Here is a 12385-nt window from a genome sequence, read left to right on the forward strand (position 1 = left end):
CATGCCATGTGCATTTACAGTGTATATGAAACCTAAGTGAATTTTATGTTTCAACTTGGGTCCTATCACTAAGATACCTTAATATGTATATACAAATATTAAAAAAAAAAACCTAAAAAATTCAAAACACTTCTGATCTTGAATATTTCAAGAAAGGATACTAACCTGTATTATCACTTCTGCTTTTTAGTTTAGAAATCTGAGGCTTAAACTGGCCATGGTGGTGTACACCTGTAGTTGCAGCACTCTGGGAGACTGAAGCAGGAGGATCACTAGTTTAATCCCAGCCTGGGCAATTTAGTGACTTAGGGAGATCCTATCTCAAAATAAAAAGGACAGGAGATATAGCTTAGTGCAAAGGTTCCATGTTCAGTCCCCAGTACCACCAAAACACAAACAAACAAAACCCCAAAATATAAAAAAAAAAATACCTCCACGACTTAGAGAGGTTTTATAACTTATATAAAATCAAGCAGATGCCATATAATGTGCTAGACTTCACATCAGGTGATTTAACTCCAGATCTTAAGCGCTATGCTACACTGTCCTGTCCAGTTGTACAGGCTGAGGTCAAGAAGCTATCACTTTTGTCTCAAGAATTTCTGGCCGCTAAGGAAGGTGAGTCTCCTTTTCTTGAATTGTGTTATTTTGCCCTGAAGAACTCAGGGTTGGTATAGCAGTGCTATCAGCCAGCAGGGAGCCTCAGCCTTACAGGAGCTGCCAGCTTCCCTAAGCCAGCACCCTGGGGGTTGACCCTGGTGTTCTTTCTTTGCCCAGAAGGCGGGACTTGCACTCCAGTAGCCCTCCTCTCTTCTCTCTCCCTTTTCACAGCTAAGGGTGCTGTACTACAGACCCCCCAGACTTGGCCGTCTTCTTTGCTCCCAGTACCTGGGCTTTCCATTCTCATGACTTGTTTGCCCACCTATCACAACTGCTTCAGAAAATCTTCCACCCCAAGTCCTCCTAATAGCCTCACTTATCCAGAGAGCACCAGCCTTGCAAGACCAATGTGCACTTGAACCCTACACCGTTAGCTTCCATTTCTGGTTTTCCTCATGCTGGGCAGCTTCTCTCCACTCACAGCTCTTCCTTGATATTTCAGTCAAATCCTCTTGTGAATATTCTCACTTTAACTCTAATCACTCACTTACTTTTTCTTTCACTTCCAACCCAGTCAGTTTACCTGATTTTCTTTCAGTTCTGTATTTTCATGTGGACTCTTAATTATGAGGACTTTTCTCCCAACTCCTCCCTTGCCCCTCTTCATGTCCGGTCCCATTCAGTGTTGCCCTATGATGGCTGATCTTGACTGTCAGCATGATGGCCTAGGAGCTGAGTAGAGCTCACTTCTGAGCGTTTCTTGGTGGGTCATGCGGGTATGGTCTTTAGGACTATATCTCGTCCCTGGCACCTTCCTCTCTGGCATTTTCCCTCTCTGCTTCCCTGCTGCCTGAGGTGAGCAGCTTCTCTCTGCCATGCCCTTTTGCCGCGATGTTTCTGACATACCACAGGCCTAAAAACAATGGAGCCAATCAACCACAGACTGAAACCTCTAAACTTGTGAGCCAAAGTAAACATTTCCTCCTTTAAGTGTGGATGTCAGGTATTTTGTCCCAGCCATAAAAAGCTGACTAACACCTCCCTAGGTGTCTCTTCTTGTATTTCTTCATTCCTTTTCCTTATTCTTGGGACTGTCTTGTCTCTATGTTTTGATGTCTTTATTTGCCTCAAGCAGCAGGTCGCTTTGTCTGCTGTCTGTCTACCTTTACATCATCAATTCCAGGAGAGATTTAAAATGTTCCACACTTGGATGAGAGGTCACAGAAACAGCTAGTCAACCACAGAATAAAAAGCAAACACATCCATAATACTTAGTATTTATGATGTGTCAGACATGATTCTAAGCCCTTTACAAAGGTTATCTGTTAGTCTTTATAGTAGCCTCTGAGGTGAGTAATATTTTCTTACAGGTGAGGAAATGGGGGCACAGAGAGGCTAAATGGGTCACCCAAGGACACTCAGCAGTGAGTGGTTGGGTCAGAATTCTAAGTTGGGCTCTTCCTCATGCTCTCTGACTGTAAAGATTGGTGGTTGGCAAGAAGATGAGAAAGTCACACACATACACAAATTTATGGGAACACACACACTGCCTCCTTTCTCTTTCATGGCCCTCCTTCCCTTTGTCTTAGTCTCTCCAGAGAACCTTGCATTTTCTTTACACAGTGACCCCTTAAGTTCTCCCTTTCGGGTTCCCTGTAGTTCTGTGACCCGTTCCCAATTTTAGTGCCATTTTTCAGCTAACAGCACTCAGTGTACAGTAGAGAGAAGGGATTTTACCTTTTTTTGGCAAAGGTATCTAGTCCAGATCTGTAGTCTCAAGATGTCCAGAGAGCAAACTGCACACTCTCTAAGCAGAGCAAACATGGCTGCCTCCTGCGTAGAACTACATCTCCCAGAATGCTGCATGGGGAAGTTTCTCTGACCAGACTTGAAACAACCTCACTTGGCCTCTTTGTAACAGCACTACCTCCCAAGAGCTGGCTGCTCCAGTCTCCTCTTACAGCAGCAGGTTCCCTGTCCAGGCTTGGCTGTACTTCCACATCCCCTTCTTCACTTTGCTGCCCCAAACTCACTTTTAAAAAGCATCTGCCTCCACCCTAAGACTTAGTGCATAAATCCAATGATGAAGGAACTAGAAAGTAACACCTAAGGTAGTTAGTAGGGATAATGCCCTGGAGAGAGAATTTTACAAAAAGAGATGTTATTTCTCTTTATTAACTAAATGTTAGGCAAAATGAAATGAGTTGAAATTAGAGAAGAAGTTTCAAGTATCTAGTTAAAAAGTGAAAAGCAAATACATAGGATAGAGGAGTTATTTATCTTATAAGGAATTATTTAGATAAAATCCTTTCTGGTAAATACCATGGAGGTAGATACAATGGCTTTTCTTATTTGTTTTTCCTATTGTTTGTTTTGTTTTGGGGACAGGGTCTCACTCTGTAGCCCAGGCTGGCCTCAAACTCTTGATCTTCCTGCCCCAACCTCTCCAGTATTGGGATTACAAGTGTGTGCCACCACTCCCATATCCTCAGTGGCTTCCTAATTAGGCATGGTGCATCAGTTTTTACAATCTCTTCCTGGAATTTCCTTTGGACTCTGAGATGTATTTCTTCCCCCTCTTGGTGATGCCCATCGTCCCTCCCCTGTTGCCCCATCTTCTAGTTGTCTGTTCCGTAGTAAACAGCGTTCTCCCTGCTCCCTTGAGTTCACTACATATGAGTCTCTTTGGCTGAGTTCCTGCACAGGGCCACTGTGCAGGGCCTGGGTGACAGTTCTTGAAGAACTGAGTTAGTGAGTGTTTTTGGTCATTGAGGAGATGGCATAGCCTCCCAGTAACATGGGTCTGATGTCTGTGAGGTTTTGATGAACGAGACCATCCTCCTTCATGGGTACTAGCCTTCTGCTTGCCATCTGTTTGTACCTTTGAGTGTCAGTTCAGGAACAGAGAGGACTGCAGGCCATACCAATAGCCAGAAGGGACTTTGCAGGCTTCTGAGTAGAGAAGATGGCCTGTAGGGAATACACGACCCCCATACTGTTGGATTTTTGAGAGGGTCTAGTGGATTGCCTGTCCTGTGGGGCCACCAAACCTTCTTAACCTCTTCAAGTGGATTGTATTCAGGACCGTAGTATAGGGCTTAACAAAAACCAGGCAGTGAGTTATAGAAAAGCATCCATTGGTCTAAATTCTTCTACTGATTGAGATCTCTAATCCAGAAATCTAAAATCTAAAATGCTTCAGAATGTGAAACAATTGAGTGTTTCAGATTTTGGAGCATACTGGATTTCACATTTTTGGACTAGGGAAGTTCAGCTGATAAAGTTTATGCAAATATACCCCATGTGAAAAAGTTTGAAATCTGAAACATTTCAGGTCCCAAGCATTTCAGATAAGGGAGGTTGGACCTGTCCTCTTATTCTTTTTTTTTCATAAGATAAAATGGGAAAGGGAGAAGTGATGTATTCCATATCTACAATGGCTGGGAAATATGTACCTCCAGTGACCAGGATATACATTGCTCTTCCCCTTAATTTTAATCTGGGTAGTTAAATTAAAATTTGGTAAGACATTTTGGTCTATTTTTCTGCCTAACATGAACATAAATAAATCATTGATTCCAGATGGGTGTGGTGGTGCATGTCTGTAATCCCAGTGCTTGGAAGGCTGAGGCAGTAGGATTGCCTGGGCTACATAGTGAATTCAAGGCTAGCCTGGGCTATGTAGTTTCTCAACCCCCTAAATCATTGATTCCTTTTATCTAAAAATAATTTTCACTGTGTATAGGAGGTTCTTTTAAGTATACATAATAATTTTTGGAAAATCCCAAGATTTTTTTCTACTGTGTAATAATTCATTTCTTATAATTTACCGTCTTGGAAAAAAAAAAAAGAAGATCTTAAAGGGAAATATCAGATTAATTGACGTTTTATATTCTGAGTCTACAATAATGGCAAACCAGAGTTGGGAGCAGATTGAGGAAGACATAGTAAAGTAGAGGGAGATTTGTGATTATGAGATTTAGTGAAAAGAGGATTGAACTCTGAATATGGGACTGAGTACCAGTTCTTTTCTGCTCACTGTGTGATCTTATGCAAGTCATTTCAAGTCTCTGGATCTTGGTTTATCTTTCAAAGGAGGGAAACCGTATGGACCTCCCAGGGCTCCCAAGGAAATAATGGATTTGGAAATGCATTGTGAGTTATGGAGCCCTATGAAAATGAAGCATTGTCACTACTATTTCTCTTGTGGTCCACCTAGACCCATGAATGCCGTATAAACTGGGAGCATTGTTGGCACTGTTACTCCTGTGGATGACACTTTCCAGGTCTGGGTCGGTTTACTTGAGCTGTGGTTAGGTTGTGAAGTTAAGCTGGAAGAGGAGGAAGGTGCCAAAAGAATGAGGGGAAATGAGGTCAGAATGGAAAAGGGATCGCGCCATCAATGCCTTTTCTTTATTCTCATGTACCTTAATCTCTTCAACCCTTGCCTTGCTGGGGTTTTATATGGTCTAGGTGCTGGAATTGGAGTAGGGGTAGGAAAGAAGGAGAAAGGGAAATGGGTCATTTTTTCTTCAGAATCTCACCATTTCTGAGGCAAAAGTCTAGTTGGAAATAAGCTCCCAAATGCTGACGTCCTTGCATTGACCCTTCGGCTTCTCTTCCTGGCCTCAGGTTCCTCATTTGTAAAATGGAGCTGATAATGTATTTTCCCGTGGGTCTGGGGGAACTGGTGTCCTTAGAGCCCGTTGCTAGTGAAAAATGACATGAGGAAGGTCCTCGGGGCTGCCTGAGGACAGGGTCTGTTTTTCTATAGGTTATTTACTCTGGTGGGGAGAGGTAGCTCACCTGTCTTTCATAGGAAGGTCAGAGCTCACCACTCGCATCCATGCTAGTTTCTAGGTGTGCTGTGCCCTTGTTACCGACACTGGCTCCAGCACTGGCAGATGCTCACAGTGAATACACGCACAGTGTTTTCAGCAGAATCCTTGTACTTTCTCAGCGCTGTGAGCAACCTGTTCCCCTCTTTCCCTGAGGTCGCCGCTATACTGATTGATCCCTTTCCCCGGCTGCCCAGCACAAACACAGCCTATCCCAGGCTGCCGAGTAAAGCAGCCAAGAAGAGGAAGCTGTAGTCCTTGCAAGCTGATCGGCTTGTCCCTGCTGGGCAGGAAACCTAGAGTGATGAATGGGGCTGGATGAAGTCATCCTGCTCCTCCAATCAGGCTGCTCCGACAGAGCCAGGGGCCTCTGCAGATCCAGCCAGGCTGCCGGCTGCTCTCATGTACCTTTAGACAGAGGCTGTGAGTCTCTGGGAGTGGAGTGGGGGGGGTGTGAACCGCCCGCTCCTGGCTCCTGTGTAGGCCTCAGTCAGTCTGAATGTTATTGCAAGGTGAGTGGCTTCACCGGGTGAATTCCTCTCCCTCTGCATCCTCCACCTTGCCATGCCGACCGGGCTTTGTGGCTCCGGCACCTCCTTGAGCAGCACCCTCCTGCTTCCACCTGAGTGTCTGCACCTTCTCAAGGTTCTCACACTGCCCCGCCAGCTCGAGCCCTTTCCTTTCCTGCTACCCCAGCACCTGCACAGCACCCACCACCCCAGCTGTCCTCCACCCACATGCTCCCCTCATCCTGACTTGTGGGTACCAGCTGGCAGTGATGGGCGGGCAGGGCCTCCATGTCTGCGCCCTCTCCCAGCAGGGGGAGCCCGGTGCGACCCATGCCACCTTCTAGGAAGAGAAGTACCAGGCTAGGGGAGAGGCCCCCTGACTCGGCCTCCAGGCCGTCTGTAGGAACACAGTCCTCTGAGTTGCTGGGGGTTGCAAAGGCTCTTTACTCCCCACAACAGAGGATGTCCGGGAGTCTTCTAAAGAGAGACATAGTTGTTTTCCCCTGGCCTTCCAGAAGGGTGGTCTGTCCTTTCTGGGTGGACATTTGTGACTCTGCTTTTCTTTCTGGATGGTGCCGCTGCTCCCTAGGCCAAGCAGGGATCATGGAGCCGGCTGACATGGCGACAGCAAAGGTAGGATGGAAATGCTGCCGGCCGCATTGTGCGTAAGTGGCTTTGCTTGGCGAGTTCTGCCTTTGGTTCACTTTTCTCTCCCCTCCTTGCCCTCGGCCCATCAGTCCTGAGCATCCAGGGGCTGTGTCAGAGTGGAGGGAAATGAGTGAGGTGGAGAGCTCAGGAGTGGGTGCCAGTGCAGGGCCTGCCTAGCCCCAAGGCTCACTCTGTGTGCTTTGAAGTCACAGTGGGCGGGTGAAGGGGGAACCAGGACATGAAGGGTCTGAAGCTTTGGTCTCCACTCACTTCTGTCTGTTTCTTTAGCTCTTTTCTCATTTTTGTCTATCTTCTTGTCTCTTTTTACCCAGCCTGCCCCTTTCTCTGTCCTGCTTTGTCACTTCCCTGCCCCACAGCACTCTCCAGACCCATTTGTGTCACCTCCACACTTCCCTTCACCTTCTCTCTGCTTCCCCTCCCTGCCTGTTGTATAAGGGGTGGGTGGGGTTGGTGTGGGATGAACAGTGAGCAGCAGAGCCTGCCTCTCATCCTGCAGCAGATGTTGGCTTGGGGATTGGTGAGGAGTTGGTATTTGAGTGGCAGATGCTGCCACTGTCTCCTCCCCTGGCTCCTCAATGCCCCAATGGTGGGGCAGGTCTGGTGGCTCTGGGAATGGTGCCTGGGTGCGAATGCCCATGAGCTCATGGGCACGCTAGAGGGCGTTCCTGAGGTGGCTGTCTGTCTCTCCTGATCCTGCTTGCAATTGGAAATTTGTTTTCCTGTGTATTTTTCCAAACAAGGAGCTTGAGCCACTGGGAGTGGATGGGGCAGCTAAGGAGGCTGAGTCTGCACAACCCCTGCTCAGCTCCTGTGTGCAGGGAGACACCTGTAGTCCTCGCAGGACACCTCGGGCCTGGCTGGGGGCTTGCTTTCTGGCCAGATGGCAGGGTCTCCTTTGTCTCAGAGATGGAAGAGTCGAAGAGGCTCAGACTTCTGGAGCAGGTTGGGTACCCTGGGTTGTGTGTGGAAGAGAGAGTGAGGCAGTAAAGTGCTGTCACTATCAGGACAGGTCTGGGAACTGCAGAACTGGATTCTCAGCTTCTCGCCCCACCCCCACAGGCTGTGTGATTGGATCCAAGTTACTTTACCTCTCTAGGGGCTCAGCTCCTCATCTTCACAAAGGTGGAAATTATGCACATCTGTTGTTTTATCCAGCTTAGATGTGTCACATACTTGAAGAAAAAAGCCACGGAGAGCAAATTAAATGAGAGAAGTTCTCCCTGGATTTTTTCTCTCCTCTGTCTCCCCTTCTCGCGCTCTTCCCCTCTGTCACTTTGCATATGGGATGGGGCAAGGTGCTGTGTCCCCTTGGCAGTGTGCAGTGGCAGCCGTGGGAACAGGCATCTGCGACTGTGTTTAGATCCAGAATGATTTGCTGAAAGCAGTTTGCTGTCTGGTTGGGATGCTGGTGCCTGAGATGCCTGCAAAGCAGGGGCCCTGCACACCTGCTAACTTCATATAGTAAGTTATGTATTCTCCACCTGCTGGCCCTTGAGGAGTGGCCTTGGTGAGTGCCGGGCCAGGTATAGTTTGGGGGTGTCGGGCAGTTCTGTGGTTAGTTTCCATGCCTGCACGTCCTTACGGAGGTGGAAAGAGACATCCATCCCTTCGATCACAGATCATCTCATCAGGCATGGGTTCAGAGCTGGGGCTGGATCCTTCTGAGTCAGCATTTGCCTTCAGGACCTCCACCACAGGACAAACTTAGTTACAGAAACTGATGCCATTTAAACCTGGCCCTTCTTTAGTCTTTAATCTGAGCCCTCTCCATTTGTGGGCAGAGTTTGATACAGTGTTATGTCTGTGCGTTTTTCTGGGAAGAGTATCTGTAGCTTTCATCTGCTCTCCAGAAAGCTTGTAACTCAAAGGTTAGAGCTTCTGATCCAAGATACCCCCATAAAGAGTCTAAATATCTGCATAGCCCAGGTACAAACCCCAAAGCCAAGGTACAGTGAGAAACTGTATGTTGGCTAAGTGTGCTGGCTGGCACACACCTGTAATCCCAGCTACTTAGGAGGCTGAGGCAGGAAGATTACAAGTTTGAGGGCAGCCTAGGCAACTTAATGAGAACCCATTTCAAAATAAATAAAAAGGTAGGGCTGGGGATTTAGCTCAGTGGTTTTGCCCCCTGCCTCGAAGGCATAAGGACCCGAGTTTGATCCCCGGTACCAAAAAAAAAGAAAAAAACCCCACCAAAATAAATAAAAAGGGCTGAAGATGTAGTTTAGTGATAGATGCCCTTGGGTTCTTAAATAAGTAGGCCAGGCATGGTAGCACACCCCTGTAATCCCAGCACTCTGGGAGGCTGAGGCAGGATCACAAGTTGGAGGTCAGACCGGGGAACTTGTGAGGCTTTGTGAGACCTTTTCTAAAAATAAAAATAATGAAAAGGACTGGGAATATAGCTCAGTGCAGAGGCCCTGGGTTCAATCCTCAATACTGCATAAATAGATAAACAGCCTGTATGTTTGGCTGGCTTTAGGAATCCCTGAGAACATGTAAAAGCAGCTGAATGGTTAATAAACATTCTTGTTGGACTCACTACTATGCCATTTACATCATTTGGATATCATTTTTTAAATGTTTAAATATATGTAAATGCATTCTGCTTACCTAAGCATTTTCCTTTTTATTTCTGAGGTATTACTTCTAGAATATCCTTTACCCTCAATATATTGGCTTAAGTCACTGCAGAATGAAATAGCTTTTGATGGAGGTGTGGCCAGTCTTTTTTTTTTGTTCCGGGGATCAAACTCAGGACCTTGCACTTTCAAGGTAGGTGCAGGTACTACTAAGCCAAATCCCTGGCCCCAGCCAGTCTTGATGACAACACTTCCTACTAGATTCTGTTTGGTTCCTGGAGTACTTCTTGGATGTGACTTCATTTCCAGGAATCTGGGTTTTGAGGCTCTTATTTCTGCATTACTGTAGTGCTCCTTTTTTTTTTTTTTTTTTGTCCTTTAAGGTTGCATTTTCCAGTGGGGGCTATCTGATGTCCCAACCTGACTGTTATGATACATAGATGACAAATTATATTCTCAGAGTTTTTATCTCCAGCTTGAGATAAGAGGTTGGGAAGCATTTATTAATCCATCACTCAACTAATGCTTATTAAATGTCAATTTTATGCCAGTAGAGAGTTAGGCATGGAGGATTTAGAGATGGATCGCACATAATCACTGTGAGCAGGTGCTCACAGGTTCTTGGGGGAGACAGACAAGTAAACAAATTATAGCAGCACTGATAATAAGGGTCATAAGAGAAGTGCCAGCCACCAGGGAAGCACAAAAGAATTATTTGACCAGGCAGGCCCGGAAGGGGTTTGTCAAGGAAGTGACACTGGATCTGAGAGTTTCTTAGGTGGACCAGAGAGGAGATTTGATCTAACTGTGATTTGGGGCTGGACATATCTAAGTTGAATGCTAGCACTGTCACTTTCTGGCTCTGTCAACCTGAGTTAGTTATGTTGACCTGTTCTGGTCTCCCTTTTCCTGTTTGTAACCGAGGATATCATTGACATTACAGAGCCTTCATGAGGATTGAGAGGACGTAGGCCAGATACCAGTATGCCGTAGACGTGCACTGAATGGTAGCTGTGGGTGTTGAGGTCCGCTGTGGACTGGAGAGCGGGACAGCAGGGCGGCAGTGGCAGAGTGCAGGCCACTACAAGTAGTTTGGTGAGACTGAGGCTTAGGATGCACGTGGAAGAGGGGAGGAGGACGATGAGACTAGAAACCTAAGCAACAAGATGAATCCGGTGAGACCCTCATGCAGGACTGTGGTTGTGTGGAGGCTGAGGCAGAAGGATCAGAAGTTCAAGTCTGGGCCACTTAGTAAGACCTTGCCTCAAAGTAAAAATAAAAATGAAAATAAAAAGGTTTGGGATGTGGTTCAGTGAAAACCCTGGGCTCAATCCTCAGTAGCCCCCTCCCCCAAAAGATATCATCAGGTCTGCTTTTGAGAAGTTTCTCTCTCTCTCTCTCTCTCTCTCTCTCTCTCTCTCTCTCTCTCACTCTCTCTCTCTCTCTCTCTCTCCAGAGTCTCACTATGTAGTCTGGTCTGGCCTTGAACTCTGTGTAGCCCAGGCTGGCCTCAAATTTGATTTAATCCTCTTGCCTCAGCTTCCCAAATACTAGGATTACAGGCATATGCTACCATATCTAGCCACCCCCCCCCCAATACTGTCTGACTCCAAGGTAGACAAGTATGAGAATTTCTTCATTGTGCTCCATCTCTGACATTTTATTTTTTTTACAAACCTGTCTTTCTCTATTAGTCTATGAGCTCCTTGAGGATAGGGGTTGTGCATTTTTGTTATTTAGTCCACAGAAACACAGCATCTAGCATTTTACTTGGCATATAGACGCTCAATAATGTTTGTTGAATGGACAGACAAATAGAGGGTAAGTACAATTGCAAACTGAAAGATGAGAATTGAAAGGCAAGTAAAAACTGATAGCAGGAGATGATCTCTAGCCATATTTTGGTGGAGGATTGATGTGACTTAGTACCCAATTAAACAGGAGGTGGGAGAGGAAGTGTCCAGGATGAGTTCTCAGTTCCTGACCAGGTGGCTTGGTTCATTGAGACAGGTGCACAAGGTCAGAGTCAGGAAATGTAAAGAGAAAAGGAGCAGTATTGTACATGCTCTTTCATACCCTTGAGACATAATAGGTTTTACAGGACAATTGGAAGTCTGCCTGAGTTTAGGGGAGTGGTAGTAGATTTACATCTGTACTTGGGAGTTGCCAGCATATTCCAACGTGTTGTTAAAACATTCAGGTCTAGATTAGGAACTTCTGTGACCCAGATAATCATCTAAAGATGAGGGCAGATCAGCTGTTGGGGCTCTTCAGATGACCCTGTCCTTACAGTAGAGCAAGAGATCTTAGTACTGAGAAAGCATTCTGCCTGGTGAAAAGAAATGATAGACTGGTACAGACATGCCAGATATTTATTTTTACCTGAAAAAGGTAACTAAACTAAACTAAAACATAAAACTACCACCAGCATCATTTATATTTAAAGAAATATTTTGACAAAAAATTTTAAGATATACTAATAAAAATTGAAAATTGTGTATTTACTTTTTTCTTTCTTTTTTCATTTTGGTTTCTTAAGACAGGGTTTCTCTATATATTCCAGGCTGGTTCCGAACTTGTGGCAATCTTCTTGCCTCAGCCTCCAGAGTGCTGGGATTACAAGCATGTGCCACCATGGCTGACAGAAAATTCAGTATATTTAGATTTTGAAACTCACCACATTGTCCTAATTTTTCCCAGTAAAAACATCACCATGGTGGCCCTGGGCCATTGAAGGTGGTCAGTATCTTAGTGGGGAAGGGTACAGGAGAGTTTACTGAATAACACTGTTTACAAGACAGCTGGACACTGGACTCCTTTACTTATGATATGGCAGGCTCCAGTCTGTTTTGATGTCAGGAGATGTAGTGGCTCTCATGGCCTGAAAAACCTTTAAGCATGTTAAATAACCTCAACCTTACATGGCTGATGCGAGAATGTCCTGATGGTAGAAAGTTGAATTTTTCAAAATCCAACTCATTCAATGTGGTCTGCTCCATCCAAATAGACTGGTATTTATTGGCAGTGATAGTAGCAATATGTTCGGAAGACACTATTTCTGGACACCTGTCTTGCTAATAGGAAGTTCTTGTCTCCATAAAGGATGATGACAAATATCGAATCCTTTTTCTGGCTAATGCTTTTGTGTTAAGACCAGACTACTCAAGAATAATTATCACAAACAGAC

The 12385-nt window shown here is 45.6% G+C and overlaps 1 protein-coding gene across 19 annotated transcripts in view; it reads left to right on the forward strand.

Annotated features, from left to right (window-relative positions):
- The window catches only part of Gramd1b (GRAM domain containing 1B), a 251281-nt gene that overhangs the window by 141901 nt on the left and 96995 nt on the right, over positions 1-12385 (forward strand). Inside the window, exons 1-2 of one of the 19 annotated variants that reach the window (XM_087212598.1) lie at positions 5799-5950; positions 6537-6580. The exons of the other annotated variants lie outside the window; for them this stretch is intronic. The gene's annotated coding sequence lies outside the window, so the exon portion shown is untranslated. Of the gene's footprint in view, positions 1-5798; positions 5951-6536; positions 6581-12385 lie in introns of those variants that run through there. 19 annotated transcript variants of the gene reach the window in all.

The sequence above is a fragment of the Heterocephalus glaber genome, unplaced genomic scaffold (assembly GCF_053883595.1).
Source record: "Heterocephalus glaber isolate CG9 unplaced genomic scaffold, H.glaber_assembly_v1.0 deba00001431, whole genome shotgun sequence".
NCBI lineage: Eukaryota > Metazoa > Chordata > Mammalia > Rodentia > Bathyergidae > Heterocephalus > Heterocephalus glaber.